The sequence below is a fragment of the Papio anubis genome, chromosome 2 (assembly GCF_008728515.1).
Source record: "Papio anubis isolate 15944 chromosome 2, Panubis1.0, whole genome shotgun sequence".
NCBI classification, from domain to species: Eukaryota; Metazoa; Chordata; class Mammalia; order Primates; family Cercopithecidae; genus Papio; species Papio anubis.
Window position 1 is genome coordinate 18,834,342 of NC_044977.1, and position 15,350 is coordinate 18,849,691.

The window sequence follows — 15,350 nt, forward strand, 5'->3', positions numbered from 1 at the left end:
GGAAGTCACACTCTCTCTGTTTGCAGGTAACATGATCCTATATTTAGAAAACCCCATTGTCTCAGCCCAAAAGCTTCTTAAGCTGATAAACAACTTCAACAAAGTCTCAGGATACAAAATCAATGTGCAAAAATCACAAGCATTCTTAGGCACCAGCAGGCAAGCAGATAGCCAGATCATGAATGAATGCCCATTCAAAATTGCCACAAAAAGAATAAAATACCTAGGAATGCAGCTAACAATGGATGCAAAAGACCTCTTCAAGGAGAATTACAAACTACTGCTCAAAGAAATCAGAAATGACACAAACAAATGGAAAAACATTTCATGCTCATGGATAGGAAGAATCAGTAGGAAAATGGCCACACTGCCCAAAGCAATTTATAGATTCAATGCTATTCCCATTAAGCTATCATTGACATTCTTCACAGAATTAGAAAAAAAAGTGTTTTAAAGGTCACATGGAACCCAAAAAGAGACCAAATAGCCAAGACAATCCTAAGCAAAAAGAACAAAGCTGGAGGCATCATGCTACCTGGCTGCAAAATATGCTACAAGACTACAGTAACAAAACAGCATGGTACTGGTACAAGAACAGACACACAGACCAATGGAAGAGAATAGAGAACCCAGAAATAAGACTGCAGACCTACTACCAGCCGATCTTCAACAAACTTGACAAAAACAAGCAATAGGGAAAGGATTTCCTGTTTAACAAATGATGCTAGGAGAACTAACTGGCTAACCATATGGAGAAAATTGAAACTGGACCCTTTTCTTACACCATATACAAAAATCAACTCAAGATGGATTCAAGACTTAATTGTAAAACCCAAATTTATAAAAACCCTAGAAGAAAAACTAGACAATACCATTTAGGACATAGGCAAGGGCAAAGATTTCGTAAAGAAAATGCCAAAAGCAATTGCAACAAAAGCAAAGATTGACAAATGGGATCTAATTAAACTAAAGAGCTTATGCACAGCAAAAGAAACTATCATCAGAGTGAACAGACAACCTATAGAGTAGGAGAAAATTTTTGCAAACTACCCATCTGACAAAGAGCTAACATCCAGCATTGACAAAGTACTTAAATACATTTACAAGAAAAAAACAAACAAGCTCATTAAAAAGTGGGCAAAGGACATGAACAGACCCTTCTCAAAAGAAGACATGCAGCTGGGTGCGATGGCTCACTCCCAGCACTTTGGGAGGCCATGGCAGGCGGATCATGAGGTCAGGAGATAGAGACTATCCTGGCTAACACAGTGAAACCCTGTCTCTACTAACAATACAAAAATTAGCTGGCATGGTGGCAGGCACCTGTAGTCCCAGCTACTGGGGAGACTGAGGCAGGAGAATGGCGTGAACCCGGGAGGCGGAGCTTGCAGTGAGCTGAGATCGTGCCACTGCACTCCAGCCTGGACAACACAGCAAGACTCCGTCTCAAAAAGAAAAGAAAAGAAAGACATGCATGTGCCCAATAAACATATGTAAAAAAGCTCAACATTACTGATCATTAGAGAAATGGAAATCAGAACCATAATGAGATACCATCTTATGCATGTCAGAATGGTTATCATTAAAAAGTCAGGAAACAACAGATACTGGCGAGGTTGTGGAGAAAAAGGAATACTTTTACACTGTTGGTGGGAGTGTAAATTAGTTCAACTGTTGTGGTAGACAGTGTGGTGATTCCTCAAAGACCTAGAGGCAGAAATATCACTTCACCCAGTAATCTCATTACTGCGTATATATACCCAAAGGAATAGATCATTCTGTTATAAAGATACATGTGTGTATATGTTCACTGCAGCTTTATTCATAATAGCAAAGACTTGTAATCAACCTATATGTCCAACAATGATAGACTAGATAAAGAAAATGTGGTTACATATATACCATGGAATACTGTGCAGCCATAAAAAGGAATGAGATCATGTTCTTTGCAGGGACATGGATGGAGCTGGAAGCCATTATCCTCAGCAAACTAACGCAGGAACAGAAAACCAAATGTTCTCACTTATAAGTGGGAACTGAATGATGAGAACACATGAACACATAGTGGGGAACAACACATACTGGGGGCCTGTTGGAGGATGGGGGATGGGAGGAGGAAGAGGGTCAGGAAGAATAGCTAATGGATGCTGCGCTTAACACCTAGGTGATGTGACTGTCTGTGCAGCAAACCACCGTGGCACACATTTACCTATGTAACAAATCTGCATATCCTGCACAGGTACCCCTGAACTTAAAATAAAAATTGGAAAAAAGATATTTAAAAGGAATGTTTTTAATATTAAAAAATAGAAATTGGGATTTTTTAATGCATAGATCTCTTCTTTTAACTACCTTTTTTGAATCCTTTGAACTTTAAAATATTTGTTTCATAAGTTAATAGAATAGGAAGCAATATTTTAAATAATAGCAAGCCTTTGGAAACTCACTGTTTAGCAGGAATACTTAAGATTTTTAAAACAAAGAAATGTATCATCTTCTTTGTATCACATTCACAGACTAGCTATGTTAGCCTACTAACACAATAAGACATAAATCAGATGAAGAATATATTATGCATTTTCATTTAAACAAAGCTTTTTATTTTTGTCATTCTATTAACCATGGTTTGTGAAATGATAGATTGTGAACTAAGAGAAATAATATATTATTCAGATTAACCTAACTTCCCATGAGCTTCTGCATTAATAATCAGGTTTTAATATAAGGATTACATTTGACTGACATACACTATCATTTTGTTCATACTTAACATACTGCACAAAAGTGAAGATGTGAAAGATTCTTCAGATGGATTGATTGCAGACCAAAATAATTCCTAGAAGAGAAACAAAGGAGAATATAATTTCCCTGACTTAGCTATTTTTTCTTTTAGTTGTAAAGAACTCTACATGCCTAGTGCTTATACAATTCTGAATTAAAAAGAGCGCTTTTTAAACCACATATCTGGCATTATTTATTGGTGATCTCTCTAAATCAATGCTTGGTTCCAAAGATATGTAGATTCATTTTGTGAACGTAATCAGTATGTTTGATGCTCATTGCTTTTCCTACTGAGTTGACCTAAGTGGAGGGTAAGAACATGACCTTCATAAAAATCATAAATTACTGAGTCACAAAAAGGCATCTAGTAACAAAATTCATGGATTTCCTTCTTATTTGGGACTTATTTGGAAGATACTCAGTTATTAACAGCCCCATCTTAATGACAAAATCTATTTGTTTAGCTGTTTGATTTGAAATATTAAGATTTTTTCCCCCTAAGATCAATTACCAGACAAAAGTTAATTCAGGATTCACTTTAGTCTTTTTGTCATTTACTATTATTCTCATATTAATAACTAACATTAAGAAAGTACGTCATTATCATAACATCAATATATTCACCCGAAAATATATTCACTCTAGATACTGTTAATCATATATACATGCAATTAATTAAATCACCTACAAAACAGTATGCTCACCAGAAAGCCAGGCTGAATCAGCCCTCAGATTTTATTTTAATAATAACTACAACACTGTATATAATTGAAATTCTCTCCAAGTGAACAAACTCACACAATCATTCATGCATTCTTATGGCAGCCATCAATTTAGACAAATTATAGTTATACATGGCCAGGATGAAACGTTTAACACCATCTGTGGCCTAATGGAGAAAAATGAAACGAACAAGCCATGTTTGAATATATGCTAAAATATTACACTCAAATCCCATCTGTGATCAAATTTTCTCTTCTAAAAGTTATTTCTCAACTCTTATATATTATGTATGTTATGCATATAAAAAATGTAAGTTGTTCTTTATCAAGATTTTTTTCCTGGTCTTATAATTATATTTTCATAATTGTGAGTCTAATTTCATTCTATTGTGTAAAATAAACCCCACCTTTATTTTTCCAACCCAGATGATACCAGAGGTAGATAACATTAATGAAAGGTAGAGTGAGTAGCTGCTAAATATCTTCTATTAAAAATTGCCTTTATGGACTTGATGTAGTTAATAAACAATAAGAAACTGTATTTTGGAGAATATAATATGAATTGTCACTATGTCACTATGGATATATTGAGAATGTAAAATGTCTTTGGAAAAAAAACAAAGCAGCTGAAAATTCTACATCCTGAACAATGAATGTTAATTTTAAAAATCAGGTTTCCAAACTGATTAAAAACAAGCTGCATTAAAATTATTATGGTAAAGTTTTTGGCCTGTAGAGTAAAATGAGCTGCTCTACTGAGATGGTAAGTACCAACAGAATCACCTGATGGGGATTTTATAAGTCCTGATAGCCCCTGATAGCCCCTGTGGCCTCCTTGAATAGTGGGGGGAAAAATATTGAGAACCAATTGGTTGGAAGATTTAATTATGGCAACCATATTGTGTAAATTCATCAGGGGCTTTGGCTTTGTCAGATTTACATTTAAAAATTCTATATGTCTGTTTTGACCAACAAGGCTTTTGTCCATCCCAGGCTGCATATCATCCATATTCCTTCTCCTTTGCTGTAGGAATCTAAATGAAACACTTTGATCCATTAATGGAATGTAGCTGACCCAGTGCCCTCTCTGTCACAATGTTGATTCACAGCCAGAAGGAGCAACGGGCAGCAAGCCAGGCTGCAGATAGTGTCTAAACCCCGGGAACAGGTCAAACGTGATGCTTGCTTAATGGGCTCCTCTGTCTTGGGCAAAAAGATCGCCTGTCACAGTGGGTATGGGATTCTTGTTGCAGGAATTAGTTGCACACAGTTTCCTCAGGATTCCTCAGAAGGCTGTTGGTGACCTAGATGAGGTATTCTCTTGTAGCAAATGAAGAATCATATACTCTAATACTGGGTCACTTCCCAAGCTCAGCAACCTTGGCCAGAAGAGAAGGAGAAGGGGCTTCATGATTAGTGAGCATCAACCTCTGCTGGATATTTCCCCAACATGTATTATTGATGTCTCATGGCATCTCAGTGAGGCGAGTATAATTACTCACAACTATGGGCACTGGTTCAGTGATTAGGCTAGGTCTCAACTGGGTTGTTTTGGAAATTTTGCTTGCATCAGTCAAGGTTCTTTCCAAAGCTTGCTACCAACAGGTAACAAGGTAAATACCTAATACAAGTGCATTTTTGTGGTCATAAAATTGTCATTTGGTACAAATGGCTGTTTTCAAAATGATGTTAGTGAATACTCATTTTATTTCTTGTATTTTCTAATCTTTCATTTAAAAATTAATGTCTTGAATATTTTGAAAGACATACAAGCCCAGGTCCCGGAGTTTAGCTGGGGTTGAATTTTGTATTTAGAGAATGTATCAGCATTCCTCAAATTTACCTAATGTAGACTCCCAAGCTTCAAAGAATCTGAGACATTAATTTCTAGCTAATTATGGGGGATTAACTACAAATGTTTATTCCCTCTTCCTTCCCTAAAAATGATGTTAAAGTGACATTAGAAGAATTAAAATGGTATCTGTCAATAAGGACAAGGGCTACAGTTTTATAAGTTGAGGGAACATCGGGCAGAAGAGCTAGAATTTGAGAATCAGAGCTGAAAATGAGACTGGGAAGCAAATAAATGAATGTCTATATATTAAACTTTTTCCATCCTGCTTTCACAATTTCAAAGACCAAGGCATAGTGTGTACTTAAAAAATAATAGGCTGTTCTGAAATTTCACTGAGATTCTGGAACATCCTGCATGCCATACTATTCACACTGCTTAATTTTGGTCTTGAGCCTGCCATGAGTCTCAGTGTGCCAGACTTGATCAGTGGATACTTCCATCCTGTATCCCTGTAGTCTGAAGACCCCATTTGCCTTTTAACAGCTACCTTCTTGGTGGGGCAAGAGCATGTACTGACTTGGTGCCAAGCTAGTCAAGAAACAGCAGGCTCATTTTTACTAAGCCAGTTTGTCCACATAAAAACATGCAGTTTTCTGAGTAATAATACTAGAATGTTACAACAAAGTGAACTGGGTCCTGACGGCATTTCTTCTCAACCACTGGTGGATCTTAGTATAACGTTTCACTTCTGGCAACTTTAGGGGCCGCAGCATAGTTTTTACTTCATGACAGTTGCTAAATTCTGAAGATCAGAGATGTATTAATTTTCCTTGCTTTTGGAACCACATAGATGACTCTGGAATTACAGCTCTCCCTCCCCCACCACCCCATGAAAATTGGACCAAACCTTCCAATAGCACCCAGTAATTGATAGCTTCTAGAGGAGACAGTATCACCCAAATCTTGTTCACTCTAGGCAGTAGGCTCAACGATTGCTTTGGATATGGCAAGCTAACATCTTCACCTTTTTGTGAATCTACTGTCTCTGCTCTGGAAGCACACAACTACCCTCTGGCAGCACACCATCATCTTCAGGGACACAAAATCCAACCCCAGACCCCTCAGAGCCACGGAGAAAACCACAAGGGTCCAGAACATCTTGTGGAAGATGGTAGGAGACTTTAAAATAACTTTTTATTGAAAAGACTTTGTTATGAGTTGGTACAATAGTCTCTTTCATGGATACTGAGTATAGAGTTATGGTATGACTGTTATTCCCTATTCCCTAATCTAATTAAATAAATGTTAAGCAATTTTTTAAATGTCTAACATATTGTCTTCAATACTGTAGTAGAAAATAAACATGAATAAGTAATGACTCTTCCCTGAAGAAACTTATGAGAGATGATTAGATAAGCATCCAAATATATATAATACAAAGTAGAGTCCAGTGCATACCATGAAATAGGTATAGATGTAATGGATGGAGATAATTGCATTTTATTGGAAGGATCTGGAAATCTTCACAGAGGAGGCCATGAAGAATGGACAGGATTTTAGCAAGTTGAAAGTTTAGGACACCATCAAAGAAGCAAATGGCATGGACAAAGGCATGAAGGTAGACACATACAAAGTATTGTCTTAGGAGTTACTAGCTACCATGAAAACTATATTAATTTTTTCAACTTCAAACAGCTGTCACAATATTATTTAGGTTGCTTTGATTCCTCATTTGCATTTTAATTCAACCACCTCTGACCTTTCTGTCAGAGAAACATTTTATTTCTCCATTTAGTTCCAGCAAGGAAGGTAAAACTTGAAGACATTGCAATTTGGGAGTATAATGTAAATGTGAATTTTTTATTTGTACTTACTTTCTGTGAAAGAGTTTGGAATATACTAAGACATCTTTATTTTCCATAGTGACTTAAAAGATCTCTATTTTAATGATATAAAGATCATAATAACTGCAATCTCTTTGATTATCTTTGCCCACTATATAACATGTAATGGTCCTTAATTGCACTCCTGGTCAAGCAAAAAAGTATCATACAAAGGAAGTGATAGAGATAGAGTGAACTGGTAAGTGTAGGAACTTTGTGAATAGTTCCACAGTGTGGAAGAATCCTTAATGAATCTTTGTTCACTGCTTTATCTGACTTATTTTGAAAATGCACTCTATGACTTACTTTTTTCTTTGACTGTGGGATGAAGTGATTACTCTTCTTCAAAATTACCAAGTAATTAATACCATGGAATTGTTTGCACATAACTCTGAATAACAATCCTGAACATATCATCTGAATTATTGTATAGATGGGTTTCAGAAAAGAAATTTAGTTAATGGAAAATTTGTATAAAAAATTAGGTCAATGTGCAGGCACATGGGAGCTGAGACAATGCTAATTTTGAGACTGCCACACATGCTAATGCACTGCTCAGTTCTAGAGAATGGCATTCGTGTCATAGTCTAATGGAGGAAATAAAATTTCTGTTGCTGGGTAGTGCATAACTTCCATGGCCATACAAGGCAGTCCTGTCCATTCTTTGGGTTGTCTTTTGTTTTGCTTATTGTGGCTGAAGAGTCTCTTTGCCAAGTTTCCCTGTGTTTGTCTTCTGTCTTTCCTCTGGCTCTTACTTTTCCTGGAGCATGGCAATGGGATTCCTTGGCAGCTGTGTTACCTTGGGCTGTCTTCAACTGTGTCCTTGACTCCCTAGATTACACTGAACAATGGCATTCATATACCCACAGTCTTTGTTAAGAATTAGTAGGGAAAGTTTCTCTGTGTTGCCATTTTTTTATTCTTCTGGATGTCAAGGTCTTCCCCTGTCTATGTGTTTTTATTCAGGGAGAATCATATTTTGTCTTTTTGTCCTTGTATTAGGGTGACTATATAATATATTGTCCAATCAGAGACACTTTGAGATATATGGTCATCCTAATATAAAGGCACAAAAAGCAAACGTGGTTGTCTAAAAAGGAGCTTTTGCTAATAGCACTGGAATATCAAGTATAAACTGAGACTTTTCTGGGGACTTTGGGGCATCTAATCTCTGACCCTTTTTCTTACAACTGTTATGCAGTAGATTTATATCATAAAGGGCAGATACTAGAGTTTTGGAATATTTTCATTCAGTAAGTAGTCATTGTTCTGTTTTCCCCGAGTGTGCCCTCACCACTGTGGCTCTTCCTCTACAGATCTCCTTATTGTCTAGCATCTAATCTGGCAACCTATAGCATGGTTGGAGGATTCTAGGCCCCTGCACAGGGACTGAGGTTGGCATCTGATAAGGACCTGTGCTATACCAGTTACTAACTAATCTTGATATTACCCTAGCCATTTTCTATCTATCTACAAAGCCCCGCTTTTCTCTGTAACTTTGTCATTCTATTAAGGTCTAGTCCCAGGACTGTGAAGACACTCAAGCTTTAGTTTGCTATTTCATTCCTACATACATGTGTGCCATATCTAATTTTCTAGGTGTTATTTGTATACATGTAATAAATACCAAGCTATTTTTGATGCAAGGAGAAGGTATTTGATTTTGTTATCAACATCACAGAACTGCAGTATGATTAAATTTACTTTAAGCAAGCAGCTTTGAAAAAAGAGCTCTGTCTCTTGTCACAATCACAGCATTGTAGAAGATTGTTTCTGTCTGTGATTCTACTCCCCTGACTGGAATGTGGAGAAGATGACTAGTTTATATAAATAAGATTAGAAAAACTAGAGGAGTGTTTCAAAGAGGCACTAAAACAGATAATGTTTAGATAACTAAAAAGAAGGTAGAAAACTATTGTGTCTTTTGCTTAAAAATCATATGCCAAAATATTTTCAGTTATTGGGTCAAATTAAGATCTTCCCAGAAGCAAGAGAGGAAAAAAAAAAATGAGATGAAACAAAAAACTCCCGTTTTTAGGAGCATTAATTTAAAAAAAAGGATGAAATGCTCCCCTCCCATAGGGCAAGTGTGAATTGAAGGATGAGCTCTATATCAAAAGTTGATATTTTCATGGCTTTATATAAATGTGAGATCTGAAATTTTTTAAATGCTAAGAGGCAGTTGACAAAAACTTCTTTGGAAAGTTGGTATCTTTTTTGTAATGCACAGAAGTAAATAAGGGAAAGACAGAAAGTCTAGGGATGTGGTGAAACTGTGGAAAGAGCATTATAATCTAGAGTCAGGAGGGCCTGGGTTCAAATCCCAATTCTATCTTTTGGTAACTAATGTCTGTGTAGAATGACTTCCTCATCTTAGAACAATGTAAATATTCCTTTCCCTATGAAGCTGTTGTCAATATTTGGCAATTTAATGTAGGCAAAATACCTACTAGCAACCCTACTCCATAGTAAACACTTAATAAATCTGTACTTTAGAATCTAGAATATTTTGATGCAAGCTGCAGAAACTAAGGAGTAGGCTAAGGCAAAGAGAAAGGAAGGGTCAGTGTGACCTGAAAATTGGATGGGTCTGTATATGTTGAGGTCCGTGGAGTGTGTGGAGAGCTAAAAGAAGAGTACACAATACAGGAAGCAGAAAGAATAAAGCTGGGGCCTGCTGAAGAGATATCAGCAGCTGATTTCATTGATCAGGTTAAGATCAAAGAGCAACCTGGCTTATACATGATGGCCTTGCTCCTCTGAGACTCAAAGTGAGACTTGTGACAATGTCTGGACCTAGAGTGAAAAGAAAGGCATACTGTTAGAATTATTGTGCCCCGTGGGTCAGTTTATAGCCTTGTTGGGTTTATAGCCTTGAAGTTCATAGACTCTGGGGGGAGCTCTAAGTGTGCTTTAGGAGGCTTTTTGAACCCCCTGAAGTTGAGTGCAAAATTTGGTACATATTTGTATTTTCTGGGAGCAGATTCCATTGATTTTTTCAGATTCAACAAGAGTGTCTGATTCTTCTGGTTCTGGTAGTTAACTGCCCAGTACTCATTTCATGGCTTGCACATCGTATGTCAGCAATATAGTTTTGAGAATTAATATCAGTTTTGGGGGAGCATACTTGATCTAAGGGTAACTCCATGCTCTTTTGCAAAAATTGCTTCAAATTCAGAAAGAATAGAAGAATAAACCTGATGTACCCATCACTCAGCTTTTCCCCCTCACCCTTGAGAGAGAAAAGCTGCCCTTCCTCCAAATGCATGTGTCTGAGGAAGCATGTGGCCCAGTCTGGAAACCAACCTACAATATGAGATGAGGAATCTGACACTATGGATGGAAAAGCAAAGAGAGGAAAATAACTAGAATCTTCATGACATTGTTGAGCCACTGGTTCAACAATGTTCTGAAGCCTGGACTATGTCTGGGCATCCTCTCCTGCGAGCTAATAAGTGTTCTTATTTAAATAAGCTTGAGTAAGGTTTTATGTCACTTGCAACCAAACATATCCAAATAGCTCCAAAAGTTTGGAAGGCAGTGGTTTACACTGCATTAAAAAAGAGACATCTTAGCGAATGCTTAAATGACCTAATTAGGGTTTAAAAAGTATTTCAGCATAACTAGATAATATGATGTATTTGTGTACTTTACCTCATCTATAGTGCTTAAGTAACTAGCTTTTCTCTCTGAGGTAGTTGTAGGAGTGCCCCAAACCCTTTCATAGTGGTAAGAGAATAAAAGAGCACTACCATATAAAAAGAAGGAGGGGTGGGAAAGCTAGAGTGTGTATGTGTGAGGTTTTTAGTTATGCAGTGTATACATTTTATGGAATCACAATAGTTTAGAAAAGCTGAAGCATACAAAAAATGTAATTGAGAAGGTCTGTAATGCAGCTGTCTCAAGACATCACTAGGGAGGGAGATGTCTGCTTTTAGGTCTTGATCTATGGTGCCACTGGCTAGCCTTTTGATCTAGAAGTGATCGTTCTGTTTTGGTGTTTGCATTGGTGACTATAGTGCTCCAGCTGCGTTGGCAATGGTATGTGTGGACAACAACCCAACTCATGCTCCACCCCTGCCTCTACAACCTGCAAAGACACAAATAAATCCAAGTCCAAACTTTAGTGGTGCACTATGTACCCTGGCTCTTACTGACATGCATTCTTTGTCCAGACTGCACAGCCCTAAATAGGCATATCATCTTGCTTTCTCTCCAGAGGACTCTCCTGAAACCCCACTGAGAACCCACAGGTACTTTCAAATGCTCTCTATACCACTTTAGGTTCTGAACAACTTGGGAGGATGAGGAGGATAATCTGTAGCCCTCTCATGGCGAGATCTGCTGTCCTGCTATCTCTATAGACCCCGCTATGACTATGTGAAGGTGCTTCTTCCAACATTTCAGACAGAAAGATAGGAAAATGTCTACTCTTGGAACTCAAAGAGAAACCTGAGAGTAATTCTGTGAGTCTGTCCTTGCTACTATACTGTTTGCCTTTTTATCAATCCCTTGGGTTACTGCATAGAGAGCATAGTATTCTAGTCTGCAGAAGACGCAATGCTGGGGGAAATAGCGGAACACAAAATAATAGCCGGAAACACTTATCTAGTGCTCACTATATCCACTCTTCTATGTGATTTACATAAATTAGTTCATTTGATTCTTATTTCACAGATGAGGAGTGGTGCATCCAGACATCAAGTCACTTGCCCAAGGCCACATAGCAAGGAAATGATAGAGTTAAGTTTTGAGCCTGAGTAGACTGGATCTAAAGTACTTGCTCTTAATCATTATGTATTGAAGGCCTTTAGCATGATATAATAGAATGGACTCTTTAGTTTGCTAAAACAAGGGATAGAAAATGACAGCGGGAAGGCTGTGACTATATAATGGTCTATATAAAAAAGAACAAGGCATTTTAGTTGGTCATAATCTGGATTTGAACAGCAGATAAGTAAGCTGCTTCTAAAAAGGAAGCAGTCTTCTGACAAAAAAAACTATGGTTCAGGAGACAGAAAGTGAATATTTTATCATACTCTAATTACTTTGACCCATAGGACTATGCTGGAATACTTTAAGTCTCGTGTCAGAGTTCATGACGAATTTTGTCAGGCTCAAGATGTCTAGGACATTTGCCAACATTTTCTTCAGTCCAGTGACCACTTCTCATGAGGGGAGACAAAAGCTTGGCAAAGAGGGCTTGTAATGCCAGCTTTCAGATATTCCAAGGATCATCACAAGGAAGAGGCATAGATTGTGAGATTACAGAGTTAATATCTTAAGACCAGAGAGAATCATCTAAATATTCAAAGTCTTCAAAATGTTCAAAGACAATAGTCAGGGCTACGTCATTAAGTAGTGAGCTCTCAGGCAATAGAAAAGTTTCAAGTATTTGAATCACCATTTGTTGAATACTCTTTTTGTTGGAAAATTATATCAATTAGAATACCATTCCAACAAGACCGTTTTAAGAATCTGGCTTTACAAAGACAGGTTAGCCCCCCCGCCCCCCAAAATGTCTCTCACACAGTTTTTAACTAGAAAATACCAAATTAGCATAGGCTTTTCAAAACTCTTATTAGTACACACTGATGGGCAATATTGCAAACAAAATATGAAAGAATAATATTTATGATGAAACATATAAACTGCTTAATATGTGTTTTGAAAAAATGTTGGAAACTCAATTTCGAATGAATGTTTTCCTGCCACTTTAGTGTTTTTGAGTGCTGTCTTTGGGAAAATATTGTAATAAATAAAAGTGGGAAAGCTAAGTGGCTGTGCACCCTGTCAAGATGCCCTGTACAGCAAGTGCACCTGTGATAAGTGCAGAAGGGAGAAAAGGTTAATGTAATCAGAGAAATGCATTCTGGGTCACCCTAAAGAACATGTCTTGTGAGTCATCTATGTTCACATTTCTTTGAACTTTGTATATCCTAACGGAGATGAAGCAATTACATAGACATAATGTCTTACCCTTTTGGTACAATGCATTCCGCATTCCTCAATCCATTCATCATCATCAGTGGTATTTGTGTTCAATGCTGTCATGCAGAGCTAGCTGCCAACAATTATTAAAAAGAAAGTCATAAGGTCATACATTTAGAAGACAAAGCAAAACCAATTATTACAATGTGTACTATGCAGACATTAATCCATTAAGGGGAAAAATCACTAAGCTCCTCAAAGATACTTTTGCATGAAGGATTATCTTATCTTCAGAGACCTAAAGTAAATGAAGTGATTATCTGTCATTCATAGTTTATCCTCCCTGAAATGAAATCCACAATGGCCGTGGCATTGCTGCAGAGCAACTTCCCTCTCTCTTTTTTCTCACCATTTTACCTGTATTCTCATTGGTTAATTTCTCTGGACGTTCCTTATTACCTGCTTTTATTCTTCAAAAGCAAACAATAAAAATATTCTCAGAGGCCAGGTGTGATTCATGCCTGTAATCCTAGCACTTTGGGAGTCCACGGTGAGAGGATGATTTGAGCCCAGGAGTTTGAGACCGGCCTGGGAAACATGGCCAAACCCTGTCTCTGCAAACAATACAAAAATTAGCTGGGCATGGTGGCATGTGCCTGTGGTCCCAGCTACTCAGGAAGCTGAGGTGGGAGGATAACCCAGGTCTGGGAGGTGGAGGCTGCAGTGAGCTGAGATTGCACCACTGCACTCCAGTCTGGGTGACAGAGCAAGATCCTGTCTCAAAAAACAAAACAAACAAAAAAGAAGCTTTAAGATTTCATTACTAGAAATATTTGATGTAGCAAGTGTCCTGTCTGCCACAGTGTTAGTACTATTCTTCCCAGCTTCTTAGAAAAAGAAAGGGGCTGTTTTAAATATATATTTATTTTATCTTCTCTCTCTTCTCTTTTACATCTCCTCTCTCCCCCTTCCTCCTCCTCTTCTCCTCATGCCTCTCTCCTCTTCCTCCTTCTTTTCTCTTCTCCTTTTCTTCTTCTTCTCTTCCTGCTTGCCCCTCCTCTTCTTTCTCCTTTTCCCTCCTCCTTCTCTTTCTCATCCACCTTCTCCTTCCTCTCCCAACTCCATGATTACCTTCAAAATGAAATTTTTGATCCAAATCAGTTTTGCGATGCCACTAATAAAATAGCATGTACACTAGTGCTTGCTATTTGCAGAGCAGTGTTCTAAGCGCATTACATATATTGACTCATTTAATCTTCTCAACAACCTAGGAGATACGCAGTACTGATAAATCCTTTCATAGAAGAAAAACTGAAATATCAAGTAGTTACATAATTTGCCATTGGTCACATGGCTAATGAGGTCTGATATGATTTGGCTCCGTGTCCCTACCCAAATCTCACCTTGAATTGTAATAATCCCCATGTTTTAACGGTGGGATCAGTTGGAGATAATTGAATCATGGGGGCAGTTTTCCCCAGGCTGTTCTCATGATACTGAGTGAGTTCTCATGAGATCTGATGGATTTAAAAGGGGCTTTCCCCTCCATTACACTCTCATTGTCTCTGCTGCTGCCTTGTGAAGAGGTGCCTTCTGCCATAATTGTAAGTTTCCTGAGTCCTCCCCAGCCATGCGGCACTGCGAGTTAATTCAACTTCTTTCCTTTATAAATTACCCAGTCTCAGGTATTTCTTCATAGCAGCATGAGAACGGACTAATACAAGGTCTGAACATAGCACTGTGATTGAAAGTCCATGCCTGAACCATTAATATGCACCACTCCTCTAACTCTAGGGTCTTCCAGAGCAGCAATTTCCTTAGAGACTAAGGAAGAAGGAAATTAACGTATACTGGTTCCCTAATTTGCCCCAGGCCTTCCCAGGTGTTATATTGCTAGATCTCTGCAACAATACTACAAGTTAGGCACTATTATCTCTGCTTTACAAACACAGTTAAAAACATTGTCCAATGTTTTTAACTGTGAGGCACAAAAACAGATTTTCATGTAGCTGATTCTGTAAGTTACCCTCTTTAGAACATACTAGAGTATGGCCTGTAACTAGAGATGCAACAAGTAGCCTTTGCCTGAGGCCTCATCTTTGGCATTGTCTTCATGCTTATTCTGATATTTGTGTCTAAATAACTTCTTGGACACTCTAGAAAACTTGAACTAGCTAGTCGAGGCTGCATCTGTCTCCTTTAACCTGGTCTTAAGAATTTATTGACTGGCCAAGGTGG

General features: G+C 37.8%; 1 long non-coding RNA gene across 1 annotated transcript in view; it reads right to left on the minus strand.

Moving 5' to 3' along the window:
• Nucleotides 1-2,535: 2,535 nt before the first annotated feature.
• LOC103881176 overlaps nt 2,536-15,350 on the minus strand; it is a 75,859-nt gene continuing 63,044 nt past the window's right edge. The window contains exons 3-4 of the long non-coding RNA XR_642539.4: nt 13,161-13,245; nt 2,536-2,836 (exon numbers count right to left, since the gene is read on the minus strand). This is a non-coding gene — a long non-coding RNA (uncharacterized LOC103881176). The remainder of the gene's footprint in view (nt 2,837-13,160; nt 13,246-15,350) is intronic.